Below are 19,229 nucleotides of genomic sequence, written 5' to 3'. Positions count from 1 at the left end.
TCTCAGGGTAGTCTTAATTTGCATCTCTCTGATCAATAGTGATTTAGAGCATCTTTTCATATGACTAGAAATAGTTTCAATTTCTTCATGTGAAAATTGTCTGTTCATATCATTTGACCATTTATCAATTGAAGAATGGCTTGAACTATTATAAATTTGAGTCAATTTTCTATATATTTTGGAAATGAGGCCTTTATCAGAATCTTTGAATGTAAAAATGTTTTCCCAGTTTATTGCTTCCCTTTTAATCTATATTAATACAAAATCTTTTTAATTTAATATAATCAAAATTATCTATTTTGTGATCACAAATTCCTCCTTCACAGGTCTGAGAGGTAAACTATTCTATATTCTAATTTAGTTATCATCTCGTTCTTTATGTCTAGGTCATGAACACATTTTGATCTTATCTTGGTACATGATGATAAGTGTGGATTAATGTCTAGTTTCTACTATACTAGTATCCAATTTTCCCAGCAGTTTTTGTCAAATAGTAAATTCTTATCCAAAAAGCTGGGGTCTTTGGGTTTGTCAAATACTAGATTGCTTGTAGTTATTGACTATTTTGTTGTATGAACCTAATCTATTCCACTGATCAACTACTCTGTTTCTTAGCCAGTTCCAAATGGTTTTGGTGGCCGTTGCTTTATAATAATTTTAGATCTGGTACAGCTAGGCCATCTTCATTTGCATTTTGTTTCATTAATTCCCTTGAAATTCTTGACCTTTTGTTCTTCCAGATGAATTTTGTTGTTATTTTTCTAGGTCAGTAAAATAGTTTCTAGGGAATTTGATTGGTATAGCACTAAATGAACAGATTAGTTCAGGGAGTATTGTCATCTTTATTTTATTCTCTTGATCTATCCAAGAGCATTTGATATTTTTTCCAGTTGTTTATATCTGACTTCAAGGTCTCCCTTTAGAACTTTAGAATTGATGGTATGACACAAAAGACACTGGCACATGATGGCACAGGATGGAGTGTCCTCATCAGAGAAGGTGCTGTGTTCTATGAGCAAAGCAGAATTGAATTAGCCCAAAAGAAACATGAAATATGCAAAGTTAGAGACTCCACCCCAAATGTTCATAGGGACTATTTGTGCCCAACCTGTGGCAGGGCACTCTGAGCCCATATTGGTCTGACCAGCCCCAATCAGACACACTGTAACTCTACTCTAACAGTCTTTTTGGTTCTCTTTGAGAACAAAGGATAACAACCAACATCAAAACTGCTCTCTCCAAAGATACTAATGATCTCTCACTTGTCAATTTTCAATTCTCTTCTCCTTAGCTTCTCTGTGGTGTTTGACCCTCTTTATAACCCTCTCCTTGCTACTTCCTTCTCTCTAGGCATTCATGACATTATTTTCTCCTGGTTTTTCTCCTACTATTCTGCCCACTTTTTCTTTGTGTCCTTTGCTGGATTATACTACAGAATTTGGCATTCAAATAATAATAGATTTGTTCTCCCTACAGTAGACGTGGAATACTTGGCAATTTAGTTTAAGGAATGATAAGGTGGGAAAACAGATTGTAGAGATTTAAGAAGAGAGTAAAAGGAAGGAAAGTGGAAGCATTTTTGAGGTTATCTGTCCTAGGCCCTTTTTCTCCTCCCTCTATACTACTTTTCTTGATGATCTTGTCAACACCCATAAATTTAATTACTGTTAATGATTCTCAAATTTATCTCTCCTGTTCCAGTGTTTCTGCTGACCCCCAATTTTGCATCTCCAATTGCCTTTCAGGCATCTCAACTTGGAAGTCCAGCAGAAGTCTTAAATATGGCTAGTTTAATATGAAACTCATTATCTTTCCTCCAGACCCTACCTTACTTATTATTGTGGAGGGCAACATCATGCTCCCTGTCCCTCAGAGGACTCACAACCTAAATGTCACCAGTCTCCTCATATCTCTTACATCCCCCTTCCCTGTTTAATCTGTGGCCAAGGCCTATCAATTTCACCTCTATAACATCTCTCAAGGGGTCAATAAGATTAGGTGACTTGACCAATATTACTTAGTTAAAATGTATCAGAAGTGGATTTGTACCCAAATCTCTCTAGTTCCAAACCCAATAGTAAATGACTGAATGAATAAAAAAAGTGTTAAGTATTATGTGCCATATGCTGTGGTAGGCTCTGGAGATACAAATTTTTAAAAAATAAGACATTCTCAGTGAGCTTACACTCTAATCAAGGGAGACAACACATAATATAATAGCTAGTATAACAGCTAGATTATTATCTCATTTGAATTTCACAAAATCCTATAAGGTATATGCATTTTATAGTTGGAAAAAAATGAGGGAGATTTTTGGTCCATAACTGAAATGAGGTCCAGAAACTTTCTTGAATAATTGAGAAGAATTATGGCCAAAGAGGATGCATATACATGACAAAGAGATCAAATTAATGGAACTATGAGCGACGAAAGAAAAAAAAACCCAGAAAGCCAATGAATATTCACAATTGCTCTCAAAGGGAAGGGATGGTATTAGTTATTGTATAACAATTCCAATTCTTGGCTCCAGATGGCGCTATTGGTCTAGAATGTCTTGGTCACTTTGCGAGCATCCTTGAAGAGATTGCAAGAGGAAAGGCAATGTGCAACTGACTGTTTAGATATGCAAAATATTTGCCTTTTATTCTTATGAGAATATATATTATATATATTATAAATATATTATATAAACTCAGAAAAGTGCTTACAAATGACTTAAAGGCCCAAAGTAGTTGTATGGACAGATATATATTATATAAAACTATTGCAAAGTATTTGTGTTGAAGGGTAAGTAATGAAAGATAAGGTTTTTTAAAGTAGGTTATGAAGAGCTTTGAATTTTAGATTGAGTTTGAACTTTATCTTGTTGGCAATTGGAAGCCCCTGAAGGATTCTAAGCAGGAAATGACCATATTTTAGAGAGATGCACTGGATGGCAGTGTATAGGAAGAGAAACTGAGGCAAGAGCACAATTAGAAAATCATTGCAGTATTCCAGGTGTGAGATGATGGAGCAAGCATCATGTCAGTGGGACAGTTAGGGAAAAGATGGGAGTAAAATACATTTCAAAAGAAGAATAGATAACCTGAGGTGAATGATTGAACATATATGAAAGAAAGAAACAGGGTGGAATCAAAGATAGTTTTTAAGGTTTGGAGATTGGGAGAATAGTAGTACCTGTTGACAAAAAAAATAGAAATTGCACGAGAGCCAGTTAAGAGCAAGAGTTTGATTTTGGACATGCTAAGTAAAGGTTTATAGTAGAACATCCATGTGGAGATGTCCTGTTCTCAAGTGCAGTTCTGGGAATAGAACTTGGATGAACAGTCAGGGCTAAGATAGAAATATGAGAGTCATCAACATAAAAGCAATCATTGAAGCTGGTAAGAGCAGATCACAGAGGGAAGGAATGTAGCCAGAGAAGAGGTAAGAGAAAGAAGGTCAAGGGCAGAGCCCAGAGACAGAGCTTCACAGAGAACAAAGAGAAAATTGTGTAGAAAAGAGAAAGAGGTAGAACTGGATTCAGACCATATTTTCAATCAAAATCATTGTAGATTCCAATCTTGTCTCCCAAGTGCTGGCAACTCATAAAATCCGGGACCATCCCTTGATGTTGTAGTCACAATTTCCATTCCAGTGTCCAAGGAAAGAGTAAAAATATCTATTGATATAGGGGCCAGAGAAAACTCTGTGAAACTGAATCTCTCCACTTGATCCTTCCCCCCTCCTTGAAATATCAAAACAAGGACCAGCTTAAGAATTATTCTTAGTTGATTGCGTGACCCTCCCTAATCAAATCATATCCTGTTAGTATTGCACAAGACCATTGAAAAGATAGAGTGTGAGGACATGGAGGAGAAAGATGCTTTTTGCTATAGTCTTTCTTGATCTGAGGTCAGTCCTCTCACAAAAAATCAGCTTTCCATGGCATGACGTATTTTCACAAACCTTTGTCCATTATTCCACGTAACTGCTTCTTTTAGAGGGATTTGCTAATTGATTTGTTGTTGTTGTTGTTTTTCTGGATATGAAAAGGAAACAAAGTAATTTAGAATTTCTGTGCAACCCTTATCTTCCCTTAGGAAAATAGATGTCACCTCTGTTGTTGAAATGTTGAGTGCAAAGAGGAAAAGGACCTAGAAAACACTTTCTAGAAGACAATGTTATAATTTTAAGAAGAAAATTAGGTTGGTTGGTTCCTAGAACATAAGGAATATAGAGAGGGATGGAGAGGAGGCTAATCTCTGAAAGAAAATGGGGGGGACTTCATTATTGGTCTAGTATTTTCTTTCTGTGTGCAAAGCTTTTCTTGCCTTTTTTGAAAAAAGTAAATACTGATTTACAGCCAGAACCTATGCTTAACTAAGATGGGATGAATACAATTGATTGATTTTTTTCCTTGGTGCTTTTATTGGATCACAACAGAAATTTTGGCTTCGTATAATTGTCCTATTATCATGTGGACAAATGACAAGATGCTTTATTAATACTGTGATGGACTTGACTCTTCTTAACAATGTGGTGATACAAAGCAATCCAATAGCCTTGGATTGTAAAATGCCAATTACATCCAGAGAGAGAACTATGGATTGAGATTTTCACCTTTTTATTTGTTTTTTTTTTCTTTTTTGTAGTTTTTTGTTTCTTTTAGTCTGATTTTTCTTGTACAATATAACAAATATGGAAATATATTTTAAAAGGTTGCACATATTTATCTTAAATTAGATAGCTTGCTGTTTGGGAGAGAAGGGAATTATTAAGGGAGGGAAGAGGAAAAATTTAGAACACAAAGTTTTAAAAAATGAATGTTGAAAACTATCTTTACATGTATTTGGAAAAATAAAATACTATTGAAAAAAGATGCTTTTTCAATAGCCAATTAACAACAGAAAAACTTGACTTCTGTCCTCAAAGAGTTTACATTCTAATGGAGAAGATGACATGTAAATGACTAGGGAGATATATAATCTCTACAGAGTACATAAAGGTAATCTCAGAGGGAAGGGACTAGAGAATAACCAGGAAAAACCTGCAGAAAGTAGGATTTGAGCTAAGTCATGAAGGAAGCCAGGAAGCCAACCCTGGTTTGGTGAAGGTGGAGAGCATTCCAGTCATGGGGGCAGTGGTGGAGGGGAGATAGTGGTGCTTTTTGAAAAATCAAGACATGAAATATTGTGTTTGATTATAGTAGAGTTTGTGGAGCTGAGTAAGGACTGAAAAGGCAGCAAGGGACAGTGTTGTGGAGATCTTTAAATGCCAAATAGAGATATTTGATCTTGGCTGTAATAGGAAACCAGTGGAATTCATTAAGTTGTGGGGGAGGAGGGAAAGCCATTCTCAGACCTTTGCTTTATGAAACAAAACTTTTGACTCTCTTATAGAGCAAAGCTGGCTCTCTGAACAAGGTTACATTCCCCCCTTAAGATTCTAGAGGTACCCCTGAGGGATTTGGATGGTATTTTTTCTAGTTCCTGGTACAGTAAGTTCTTCTGGCATGATTATTGGTTGATTATAATGTATTGATCCAGTTTTAAATAGCTTTTAGAAATAAGTATTTACTACATTGTTGAGGGAGAAGATAGTTCAAAACATCCCGTGAATCTGTGATACATCGTCCCAGATTTACAGCGAGAATACAGGGCAAAGTGGGTTCAAGCTTAGAGAGCTTTTGTGGGCAAAAGAGTAATTTACAATTTGTGGTTGCTGGAAGTTCCTTTTTCTTCCTCAAAAAACTATGAATCTGTGTCCAGTCTGTTTCTTGTTCTCAATGCAGCTATTGCTGTCAGCTGATTTGGGGATACTACTAGTATGCCAGTGGAAAGATGGGAAGTTCTAAATCTTCCAGTTTCTTCTAAGTTTATAAAGGTCTCCAGTCAAAAAAGTGGGAGAGAGAGGAAGGAAGTATCTAGACTAAGACTAGAAACAGTCATATCTTTTCCAATTATATCTTCCTCAGCAGTTTTACTGGAAGGCAACACTTAAATAATTTTGATTTGTAACTCACATGATAATTTATAGACAATCCAGAGGATAAAGGCTGCAATAGGATTCACATATAAGGTCATTCCAAGTGCATTTTGAACTTAGTTTGAAGCCTATAAAAAAGATTTTTTTTAATTTTAAAATTTTATTTAAGTTTTTTCAATGAACAAAAATTGGCGTTCTTTCCCTCCCACTTCTTTTTGCTGTTGGGGAAAAAGAAAAGAAAAACAAAATCCTTGTAACAATTATGCATAATCAAGGAAAACAAATTCCTGTGCACACATACCAAAAAAAAAATTTCCTTCTATATACTTAGTTTATCATCTCTCTGTCAAAAAGTGGTATCATTGACTTTTAAGACAAGAAGGTGGAATAAAATGTAAATTGCTGTAACACTCCATTTTCACCTTCAAACAATAACAAAATCACCCCCAAACAAATCCTGGAAGAGCAGAAATTTCAAAAAGACAGGGTGAAACAATTTTTTAGCTCAAGAACCTTAGAAGATCGGAAAGAAAGGTCTTTCTCATATAAAAGGGGAATGCAGTAGAGACAAGAAGCATCCTAGTAAGCTAGCAAACAAGCCCTACCACTACCAACAAGTGGGTGATCCTGAACCCCAGTGTAATGAAGTAGGAAAATACTAACACTAGAACTCCTCATGTGCCTCAGCATAACGAATAGAACAGGCAAACTCCAAATCTGAGAACTGCCACACGTATATATGGATACAATATAATATACATTATAATAGATGATAAATATATATTACCATCATATAATACAGTATACTTATACACATGTGCATATAAATATTATTTACATTTAAACATAGTATACCTATACACATGTTCATCTACATATATACATATGAATTTATACAAATACATATTTATTCATCTATTTGTACATTCATCCATCCATCCAGTTGTTTATTTATTTGTTTATTTGAGTTGAAACAACTAGGAGGTGCAGTGGGTGAAATGTCAGGTCTGGAGTCAGAAATTCCTCTTTCTGAGTTCAAATCTGGTCTCAGACACTTACTAGCTGTGTGACCCTGGGCAAGTCACTTAACTCTGTCTCAGTTTCCTCATATGTAAAATGAGCTTAAGAAGAAAATGTTAAATTACTTCAATATCTTCTCCAAGAAAATCCCAAATAGGGTCACAAAGAGTCTCTAATGAATGAACAATTACATTATTATCTCCAGCAAGCATTGATATCACCCTGATCCTGATGGAGGTAAGATGGAAAGGAAGGAACACTAGTAACTTCAGAAGGTCCATTTCAGTCTTTGGACCATGAACCTCAGGAGGCATCTTTGTTCCATGGGGGGAAAAAAAACAAAAACAAAAAAACATTGACATGAGAGTTGAGACACTTTCACAACTCACTTCATTTCTATAGATCTATAGGTCTGTATCATCTACAAACAGAAGGATGTGGGACAGGATGATCTTTGAGGGTCCCTTCTATTCATTTTATTCCTATTTTTTCCCTATTCCCATTAGTTCCTATTAGTTCATCTAACCAACCACAAGATGGTGCCTTCTTTCTGGGAAAACTTTTATGCTAATCCAACGTAGGCAAGAACTCGGCAAAAGCTGTTTTTCAGGAGTAGTTTTGTCCTAGGTTACTGCAGAATGTCAAAGCTGGAAGACTTCTTAACATCTTTCTTATTTTATAGAATCTTTACAGAGATTCAGAAAGTTCAAATGATGCTTAAGGTCAGTTTTTAAGTGCTGAGCTAGCCTCCAACCCTAGCTCTGCCATGATGAAAAATGCAGTTCATCTCCAGAGAATTGAATGAATGTTGAAGTATATTTTCTTTTCTTTTGAATATGGATGACGTGGGAATGTATTTTGTTTGACCATATACATTTTGTAACAGGTAAGCTCCTAGGTCTTGGCCAGGACTTGACCCTGAGTCTAATGTTCTATTTCAGAAAAGGAGATTTCCATGTTCACGCTTGTCTTGAATTTGTCTTTTGTTTTTCACAAAGATTGCATAGATTAGGATGTATTTATTATTTTGAAAGCTCTTTAAGGAGTAGAATCCATATTTTATCTAAATTTTGTATTTCTCCTAGTTTTTACTAAAGTGCTATTAATTTTTTGTTTATATTTGTTCTATGGTATTATATTTCTGGCACAAAATAATAAGAATGATTACATATTTCTGTAGAAAGTTTACAGAGGATCTCTTTGATAAAGAGAGCTAATTCAGTTTCAATTGATCAAAGATGGGCAGAAGCAGCTACACCCAAAGAAAGAACACTGGGAGATGAATATAAACTGCTTGCATTTTTGTTTTTCTTCCCGGATTATTTATACCTTCTGAATCCAATTCTCCCTGTGCAACAAGAAAATGTTTGGTTCTGCACACGTATATTGTATCCAGGATATACTGTAACCCATTCAACATGTAAAGGACTGCTTGCCATCTGGGGGAGGGGGTGGAGGGAGGGAGGGGAAAAATCGGAACAGAAGTGAATGCAAGGGATAATGTTGTAAAAAATTACCCTGGCATGAGTTCTATCAATAAAAAGTTATTAAAAAAAAAAAAGAAAGAAAGTTTATAGAACACTTTCGTTTGAACAAATTTTAGTAGCCTATTTTTAAATAGTATTTTATTTTTCTAAATACTTGTAAAGATAGTTTTTAGCATTTACCTTTGCAAAACTTTGTGTTTTAATTTTTTCTCCTTTTCCCTTCTCTCTCCCCTAGACAGCAAGCAATCTGACAGAGGTTACACTGGTGCAATTCTTCTAACCATATTTCTATATTCATCATGTTGATGATGAATTACATCAAAATTACATCAAAAGGGGGAAAATAATGAAAAAGGGGGGAAAAGCAAGCAAACAATAACCAAAAATGGAAATACTATGCTTTGATCCACAATCAGTCTCCATAGTTCTCTTTCTGGATGCAATGCCTATTTCCATCACAAGTCTATTAGAGTTGTGAATGTAAACAGCAGTCATTTCTGCTTTGTTCAGAACCCCGAGGCTCTTCCTCTCCCAGATTAATTAATTAATTTATTTAGATTTTTTCTTTTTTTAGACTAGGTATAACAGGAGATTCTTTGCCTCAATTGCTACCTAGCCTTAATCACCAAATGGGTGTAGCCTCAATCAAACTAACCTGTCCAAGACCTTAGTTTAAAAAAGGTCAAGGTCTCCCTTTCATTCAGAGCCATCTGTAGTGGGCTAATCTACATCTGGCCACTGGACCCAGATGGCTCTGGAGGGGAACTTGAGGCAAATGATCTTGCAGAAGCCTCCCTCATTTAAATCCAACTCACTTGTCCTCAAGTATATATGTCCTCACGGGGCTTCATTCCCAATGTCCAGTTATTTAAGAAAAGGGATGTGAATGAAGAAAAAAAAAAAAAGATGAGGAGGAAGGACAACCAAGAACAACAGCCTTGAATCTAGTTATTAGTTCCAAAACTAAAGCATGAAGATTTGTTCAGGGATACATAGGGTGCAGGCTGGGATTTTCTGAACTCAAGTCTTCTGATTCCAAGTATACTATGTACAACATCACCATAAAGGGTACTCAGCAAATATACTTACTTAGTAGGGAAATAGGGGGAAAGTACACGCTGTCTCATTTTATAGCCTGCCTCCACATGTCCTCTCTTGCTGAAATTACAGAGTAGTCTCCGGGGAGATAATACCTAAGACTCGTTCCAATCCCTGGTCTTCCTCTCTGTCACCATGGCTGGAATGTTCCCGGTCTCCTACTTTCTCCTTCTCATGTTGCTTTATTCAGCTTGTCTAGGACCAGGAAAATTTAAAGACATTGCTAAATAGGAAGCAGGAGAGCCATTTATGATTATCTCCCTGATGGTGATGAATATGTCCCTCGCAAGAAATATGTGGGCAAATCAACATTGCCCTGCTAAGGACGATGGTTACGTACTATGAACCAGATGTAGTAGAGGATGAATTGGAAGTCTTCAGTATTGTTATACTAGGTTTCCCCTGCAATTTGGATTTTGGAACTCAAGAACCAGAAGAGAAGTCAGAAATCTTCCTTCCTGCCCTCAAGTATATATTGCCTCTTTAGGGGCTTCATGCCCAATTTCCAGTTATTTGAGAAAAGGGATATGAATGGAAAGAAACAAAAATGAAGAATCAAGAAAAAATATAATTTCACATTAGATTCTTAGGTCTGCACTCTTTCTGGGAAAAGTACCAAGCCCTAAATCCTTCTTATCTTTATTTAGTGACCAGCCCTATTGGGTACATAAATAGCAGTGGGAACTATACTGAGTGATTTATAGTCCCTTATCTGCTCACAGGAGGAGCAGCTATGGGCACTAAACAACGCGTGTCCTGGTCTGTGTGTGTGTGGGTAATTGCATTGTACCAAGACCAGGGATCTTACGCCCTTTAAAATATTGCAAATGGAGGGAAGAGGGAGGGTTTGTCCCAGTGTGGGCTTGGGAAAGACCACAGTTCATTCACACATCCTAAACGGAAAGTCAGTGCTTCCCTGCAGAGAAACGAGCTAAGGGTACAGAGTAATCTATTCATAAAGAGTTTGTCACCCATTAGTGGGGTGAATATGGATTATCAGCAGGGATACCAGCACCAGCACTTTCCCGCTGAATAGAACCTGACTAGTGGTTACCAACTGCCACCTGCTGGTTAAAAAAAATTGTAGTAACAGGTTCATCACGGGAGTAGAAGCTCCAACTCCCTTCCTTTCCCTCCTTATATTTGCAAGCTGGAGAGAGGCTGTACAATCTACACTATACAAAACTTTTACAAAAAGCAAGAAAATACTCTTTTTAAAAGCTATCACAAATAAGGGGGCAATGAGAAAGTGTCTAACTAGGATTTTAGATGCTTCTAAGAAAGGTATATTAAGGAGACCAGCAGATTTTGATTCTTCCTTGAGAAAAATTCCTAAATTCAGTTTCAAAGAAATAGCTAAAGATGTATTATTTTCTAAAGTTAGTAGCTTATTAAAAATTACTTCCAAAATATTTCTTTTTTCCTATTCCAATTCCAAACAGGATTAAAGGCAGACTGGGGAATAGTTCTACTAATGGAGGCTTTTAGCTTTTAGTTTTTTCATTGGTTTAAATGTGCAGTTTAATCAGTGTAGAGTAAATGACCCCTTTTTTCCCTAAGAAATCTTTATATAACCCTAGCTATATCGGTATTATATAAAATATGTATACAATTAAAACATTTACTGACAATTTCACAACTCCCACCACATTCAGTTGAGACCCTACATTGGTTCACAAACCACAATTTAAGAAAGTGGGGTGTAGAGAACCCCAGAAACAAATCAGCTACTCATTCCTATGAGTCTTTAGACACTAAAAGGTTGATAACGTGCCTGGTCTTGCAGCTACTATGTGTCAGAGATGGGGCTTGAATTTAGATTTTTATAATTCCAAAGCAGATCTTCTATCCACTACAAATATTGCCATTTGAGTGATAGAGTGGTATCACCTCTTTTTAGGCAGTTCAGGTATTGAAATGAACTGTTCTAAGATTTTGTTATTCTTAGTGAGGAGCATACAATAATGAATGAATTTTAGTAGTCAGGGACTGGAATAGTCCAAATAGTATATTGGAAGTATCATAAAAAACTGATATTTTAAAGATCAAAATGCACCTAAAGATGTAATTATTTTTTATGTTTTGTGCACATTGACTTGTGCACAAGTCAATTGGATGGAGTACCAGCCCTGAAGTCAGGAAGACCTGAGTTCAAATATTGCCTCAGACACTTATCACTTCCTAGCTGTGTGACCCTGGGCAAGTCACTTAACCCTAATTGCCTCAGCAAAGCAAATAACTAACTAAAAAATAAATAAATAAAAATTTTTAAAATTTACTTGTACACAGGTCAATTTTTATTATTCTCTATAGGGTTAGTTCAATATTAGGAAAACTATTAGCATAATTGACTATATGAATAACCAAACCAATAAAAATCATATGATTATCTCAATAGATGCAGAAAAAAAATTTGACAAAATCCAATACCTATTTCTATTTAAAATACTGCAGAGTATAAGAATAAATGGAGTTTTCCTTAAAATGATCAATAGCATCTATATAAAGCCATCAGCAAGCATCAGATATAATACAGATAAACTAGTAAGATCCCAGTAAGATCAAGGGTGAAACAAGGTCACCATTGTATTAGAAATGTTAGCTTTGGCAATAAAAGATGAAAAAGAGATTAAAGGAATTAAAGTAGATAATGAGGAAACCAAATTATCACTTTTTACAAATGAGATGATGCTATACTTAGAGAATCCTAGAGGATCAACTAAAAAACTATTAGAAACAATTCCCTACTTTAGCAAAATTGCAAGATATAAAATAAATCCATAGAAATCACCAGAATTTTTACATATTACCAATAAAATCTAACATCAAGAAATACAAAGAGAAATTCTATTGAAAATAACTGTAGATAATATAAAATATTTGGGAATCTACCTGCCAAGGCAAAGTCAGGAACTATATGAGCACAACTACAAAACACTTTCCATACAAAGTCAGATTTTTATCTCTTGGAAAAATGTTAAGTGCTCATGGGTAGGCTGAGAGAATGTAATAAGGATGACAATACTACATAAATTAATCTACTTAGTTCTATGCCAATCAAACTCCCAAGAAATTACTTTACAGAGCTAGAAGAAATAACAACAAGATTCACCTAGAAGAACAAAAGATCAAGAATTTCAAGGGAATTAATGAAACAAAATGCAAATGAAGGTGGCCTAGCTGTACCTGATCTAAAACTATATTATAAAGCAACGGTCACCAAAACCATTTGGTATTGGCTAAAAAAGAGAGTAGATGATCAGTGGAATAGGTTAGGTTCACAGAACAAAATAGTCAATATGTATAGCAACCTAGTGTTTGACAAACCCAAAGACTCCCGCTTTTGGGATAAGAATTCACTATTTGACAAAAACTGCTGGGAAAATTGGAAACTAGTATGGCAGAAACTAGGCATTGACCCACATTTAATACCATATACCAAGATAAGATCAAAATGGATTCATGACCTAGGCATAAAGAACGATATCATAAACAAATTAGAAGAACATAGGATAGCTTACCTCTTAGACCTGTGGAGGAGGAAGGAATTCGTGGCCAAAGAAGAATAGGAATACATTATGGAATGAAAAATGGATAGTTTTGATTATATTAAGTTAAAAAGGTTTTGTACAAACAAAACTGATGCAGACAAGATTAGAAGAGAAGCAATAAACTGGGAAAACATTTTTACAGTTAAAAGTTCTGATAAAGGCCTCATTTCTAAAATATATGGAGAATTGGCTCAAATTTATAAGCATTCAAGCCATTCTTCAATTGATAAATAGTAAAGGATATGAACAATTTTCAGATTAAGAAATTGAAACCACTTCTAGTCATATGAAAAGGTACTCTAAATCACTATTAATCAGAGAAATGCAAATTAAGATAATTGTGAGATACCACTACACTCCTCTCAGATTGGCTAAGATGACAAGAAAAAATAATGACAAATGTTGGAGGGGATGTAGGAAAACTAGGACACTGATACATTGTCGGTGGAATTGTGAATGCATCCAGCCATTCTGGAGAGTAGTTGGGAACTATGCCCAAAGGGGTATCAAACTGTGCATACCCTTTGATCCAGAAGTGTTTCTACTGGGCTTATATCCCAAAGAAATCTTAAAGAAAGGAAAGGGACCTGTATGTGCAAGAATGTTTGTGGCAGCTCCTTTTTGTAGTGGCCAGAAACTGGAAACTGAATGGATACCCATCAATTGGAGAATGGTTGAATAAATTGTGATATATGAATGTTAGGGAATATTATTGTTCTGTAAGGAAGGACCAGCAGGATGAATACAGAGAGGATTGGAGAGACTTACATGAACTGATGCTGAGTGAAATGACAGAACCAGGAGATCATTATATACCTCAACAACAATACTGTATGAGGATCAGTTCTGATGGATGTGGCTCTCTTCAACAATGAGAAGATTCAGTCCAGTTCCAATGATTTTGTGATTTTAAAAAAGCCATCTGCACCCAGAGAAAGTACTGGAAACTAAAGGTGGATCACAACATAATATTTTTACTCTCTTTGTTGTTCTTTGCTTGCATTTTGTTTTCTTTCTCATTTTTTTTCTTTTTGATCTGATTTTTCATGTGGCAGCAAGATATTTGTGGAAATATGTATAGAAGAATTGCATGTTTGACATATATTGGAATACTTGCCCTCGAGGAAAGGAAGGGGGGAAATGGAGGGAAAGAAATTAGAAAACAAAGTTTTGTAAAGGTGAATGTTGGAACAACTAGTTGGTGCGGTGGATAGAGCACCAGCCCTGAAGTCAGGAGGAGCTGAATTAAAATCTAATCTCAGACACTTAATACTTCCTAGCTGTGTGACCCTGGGCAAGTCATTAACCCCAACTGCTTCAGGAAAAAAAAAAAAAGTAAATGTTGAAAACTATCCATGTATATATATTGAAAATAAAAAGCTTTCATTAAAATATTATTATTCTCACTGGTGTAGTAGAGTTGCAGAATGGATAGGAGCTAGCTGGTCTCGAAGCCCCAGAAACTTGAGTTCCGGCTCTGACACATTCTGGGTCAAGAGCGTTGGGCAAGTTTAACTTTAAAAGGGTATTTTAGGCAACTCTCTAATATTCTAAGTTGCAGAAAAATGCTGACTGGCATTTGGTAGAAGGATTTTCTTCTCACAGATACCAATGAAATCACAAGCCTCTTCCCTATACTTATCAGATTGATTAGTTGGTTAAATTAAGCTAATCTTGTATTTGATAACCATTGTAGACATAAATTGAAAAGATTCAACTGTCATACTATTATTTAAATCCATCTTCCCACTGAACATTTATAACATGATTAGTTATAAACAATATAACTATTAAAATCAATTTGGCCCAAATGGAATAGCAGAATTTCTGTGCTTTAAATTTTATACTTGAAACAATGGAGGTAAGATTTTTAAAATATTTAAACTACATTTTGACTGGGTTTCCTCACTAAGGTGAGCAAAATGAACATTTGTTGCCTTTAAGAAATGGTTATGCATTCGCTCCTTAAACAAATCTTTACTGAGTGACATCTATGTGTTCAGCTAGTTACTATAGAAGATCTTTTAAAAAATAAGATATAGTCCCTTCCTTCATAGTGCTTATAAACCAGTATTGCTGTTAATATATTAGAATTTCCTTTTAATTTTTATTTATTTTATTCTCTACACAGTTGAGTTTTTAAAAAAATATCATCACTAATGATGATTTCAGTGATTAATCTTTGCAACAAGTTCTTAACCCAGAGTTCACAAACTTGTTTTTTAAAAAAAAAATTATAATTATAATTGGTATTTTTTTGTAATCTTGTGTATTGTATGCATAAAAACATCACCCAACAAGGGTTCCACAGGCATCTCCAGACAGCACAAAAAAAAAGATTAAGAACCCTTGATTTATGGACATTGATATTTATGGCTCTTAATAAACTCATTAAGTTTCTTTGAGAACAGATATTGCTTCATTTTTTGTTTTTGTAGCCAGAGTGCCTGGCACAATGCTTGGCATATAACAGGAAGTTACTGGATTAATTGACCAAGTTCCTTTTTGATTCCTCATCAATGTGGAGGTGACTAGGGTTCTTGAAGGTTCTACTTGTGGGAGATAAGAGCTAGCAGATTCTATAAAAATGGAAAATCTTTGAACATAGTTTCAGACAAAGAGTTCTTTGTCCACAATTTTGAGGACCACCCTAGTTAAGTTTGGAGATGCTCATCTCCAGAAGGCAATCATGTAATGAATTTTAATTTTTTTAGCCATTAGCAATTCATGATGAGGGTTAGAGGGTCTTATTTCTCTGTATAAAGAGAAACTCAGGCACATGACTTACATATTCAAATGAATTTCACTATGCTATCATACTATGGCGTTACTGGGCCAGTAGTCAGCCTCCATCTGTGGGACACTGAGCAAGTCATTTAAACTCTACCTTCCCTAAGTTTCCTAATCTGTAAAATGGGTATAATAACAGCATCCTCTCTGGGATTGTTATGAGCACTTTGTATATTTAAAAGCACATATGTATGTATGTATGTATATATAAATGCTAGGTATATTAGTTACTTATTTTTAGCCTCCAGGGGCCTTAGAAATACTGGAGAGAGAAGATGATGCAACATCCAGATGGCTACTTCTACTTTTCTAGGGGAAAAAATGTAGTTATAGATGTAGCGAGGTCTAGGGAGAAAAAAATTCTCACTTTCCTCTTCCTTCTTTCCCTTCTTCTATTTTTCTTTTCTTTCTTCCTTTTTTCCTCCCTATCTTCCTTCTTTTTTTCCTTTCCTCCTACCCCCATAGAGATTTCTCTTCCCATCTTTAAGGGAAAGAAAGAGAAATGTATGCATAAAATTTAGGGAGACACAGTCCCAAACATGCAACATCTTTTCCTTTCATCCTGGGAGACTTTGCAACTCTTATGAGAGACTGCATTGCATGAATTCACAGGCAGGATTGATAGATGACATGAAGTGGATAATTTGAATTTGCTTTATAAGCCTAAAGGTTGGAGGCTGAGCATCAGTGGTGTGGTTGTCCCAGCGTATTACTGCAGCTCTGGATGCTGTCCCGCCTCCATTCTCAAATGTCCAGAATGGGCCTGTCAAGGGTACCGGGGCCTAAGTATCTGAGCTACCAGTGGCTAATGACTTTCAGTGGAGCAGCTGGCCCTTTGCCCTCTTATCATTGCCTGAGAAGGCAGCCATTTACTATGTCTGTTCCTATTTTCTGAATTAGTATTTAAAGTCAGCTTACTCTAGCTATAAATACAATAAATCATAACTACTTTTTTGTATATTTCATTATTTCTTGTAAAAGGGAAAGGGATAAGCAGTTATATAGTGCCTATTAATTATATATGTAATTAATATATACTATTATATATATATAATACATATACACACATATTATATGCATATATATATAAAATATGTGTGTATACATATATATGAAAGCATTTATAGTGTCTGGCACTCATTTAATTCAAAAGCAGGGGAGTGGTCTTGGTATGCAGGCTAAAGGGCATCACTGGTACAACTGAATACTGACTGGGGTCTCTGGAATGGTGTAAAAGAAAATTATATTGATTTATTTTTACAAATGTCCCAAAGAAAGAGCCAAAATTTTTATCAAGGTTCTAGTAAGTCCGTTACCACTGCTGTCTGCTAGGAAGCTGAATTGTCTGGTTGTGCTGCCTTTTCCATTGCTTATTTTTTCTTAAAGATGGGAAGAGAAATCTCTATGGAGGTAGGAGGAAAGGAAAAAAAGAAGGAAGATAGGGAGGAAAAAAGGAAGAAAGGAAAGAAAAATAGAGGAAGGGAAAGAAGGAAGAAGAAAGTGAGAATTTAAGCACTATGTGCCAGTCACTGTGCTTGATATTGAGAATACATATACATAGATTAAAAAGAAAGAGTCTTATCCCACAATGGGGACAATCCAGAAAAAGGAGGTGAAAAGGATAAAAAGTATGAGGACGTGCTTTTGAAAGCTACAAGTCAGAAACAGAGCCAGGAGAGAAATAAAGGCAGACCAACTTGGATCCTTCTCAAAATGGAGAGCCCAGGAAGAACTCACCAGAGGAGGGAGCCTTACAGGACCAGAACTAAGGATGGGGACTCAAGAGTAATTCTTGTTTTGGGGAGGACAGAGGGAACTCCTGGACTAGGCTTGAAATGCCCAAATTGCAAGGGTGGAGTTCAAAGAAGTGCACACTCCATTTTGTTTTCATTTTTAACCAGACTTCTAAACAAAATAAAAAACCATACAAAGGGACACTGAGAAAAGCACTAGTTGGTTAAAACCATCACCTTAAAATTAAATTCAGTTAGTTGAAATGAGGATTAATTTCTGTAGGGTTTTTTTTTGTGTGTGGTGGGTTAGGAAAAAAAAAATTAACTTCTGGAAAATAGACTAAACTACTGAACCAATGTTTTCTACTGTAGATGAGAATGTCAGCTTCCTAATAATTAAGAATTGTTTAAAATAATGGGCTACCTCAGGAAGTAGCTGCTATTGGAGCTCTTTAATTGGAGAGCTTCTGCAGAGGATGCTGTGGATAGATTTTTATTTAGATGACCTCTGAGATTCTGTAATTCTATGAGCTTTGAAAGATTATGGAAAACTCTGTTTCAAAACATAGTTTGAAAGAACTATGGATAAGCTTGAATGTCCCAATTGTGTTGAAAAAAGGATCAGAGTCCACAAATTTTTGTAGGCTTTTGAAAGCTTAGCTTTTTATTCTTTGAAATATTTTAGAAAGTATTTGGTATCTCTACCTCATGCTTCTGCAGAGGTAGGAGGTCAACAGGTATGGTACATTGCATATATTTTATATGGTTTTTCAATGTGTTAATTAATTTTACTGATTATTTTATTTTGATTTTTTCTTTTAAAATGTTATTTATTATGTAGAAAGCCTTTCTGACAAAAGGAGATGGGTGCTGGGGAAAACTCTGATGATATAAAAACCCCAAGAGGTAATAATATAAATTTGTTTATAAAAAGAAGAAAGTATGTGATATATCTGGCAAGACTGGTCTAGCTAGAGGAAGGAAACACAACAGGTTAAAGAAACAGTGTAGCCTCTGATACAGAAAGAATTCCATCAACCACTATGTATATCCTTTTCTAATTTACATGGCTGACTTTTGATCTGTTATCAAAGAACTAAGGGTTTGCTCTTATGGACTTGGTTGAACTCCCGAGTAATTTTCTCAGAGGAGCTCCTCCCTAGACCAAATGGCTATTAGTTTATAAATATACCTCAAGTCAGAACAAAGAGCAAAGGTGCCATTGTTTTATGCATGGTCTGAATTTTTTATTTAATTCAATCTCCAGAATCAGTTTTTAGATAAAGAATAATATAGGTAAAGTGAATAGCTTACTCAGCATTTTTTGTTTAGTACTTTATATATTGGGATGTTTTGCTGGTCAGAAATGGAATTACAAGATGTTATCAGGGGGTCTAGAATAAGTCCTAATTTGTAAGAGGGTCACTAGTGGATCTGTCTATGTCTATTCATTGTTTAACATTTTTATTCAGATAAAGGATGAGATGGAATGCTCATATAATTCTTGTAAATGACACAAAGTAAGGAAATAGAGAGTATTTCTACAAAAATATTTCTATATTCTAAAGTAAGGAAAAATAGCC

The sequence above is a fragment of the Antechinus flavipes genome, chromosome 4, assembly GCF_016432865.1.
Source record: "Antechinus flavipes isolate AdamAnt ecotype Samford, QLD, Australia chromosome 4, AdamAnt_v2, whole genome shotgun sequence".
NCBI lineage: Eukaryota > Metazoa > Chordata > Mammalia > Dasyuromorphia > Dasyuridae > Antechinus > Antechinus flavipes.
Note: the sequence above shows the minus strand (reverse complement) of the source record.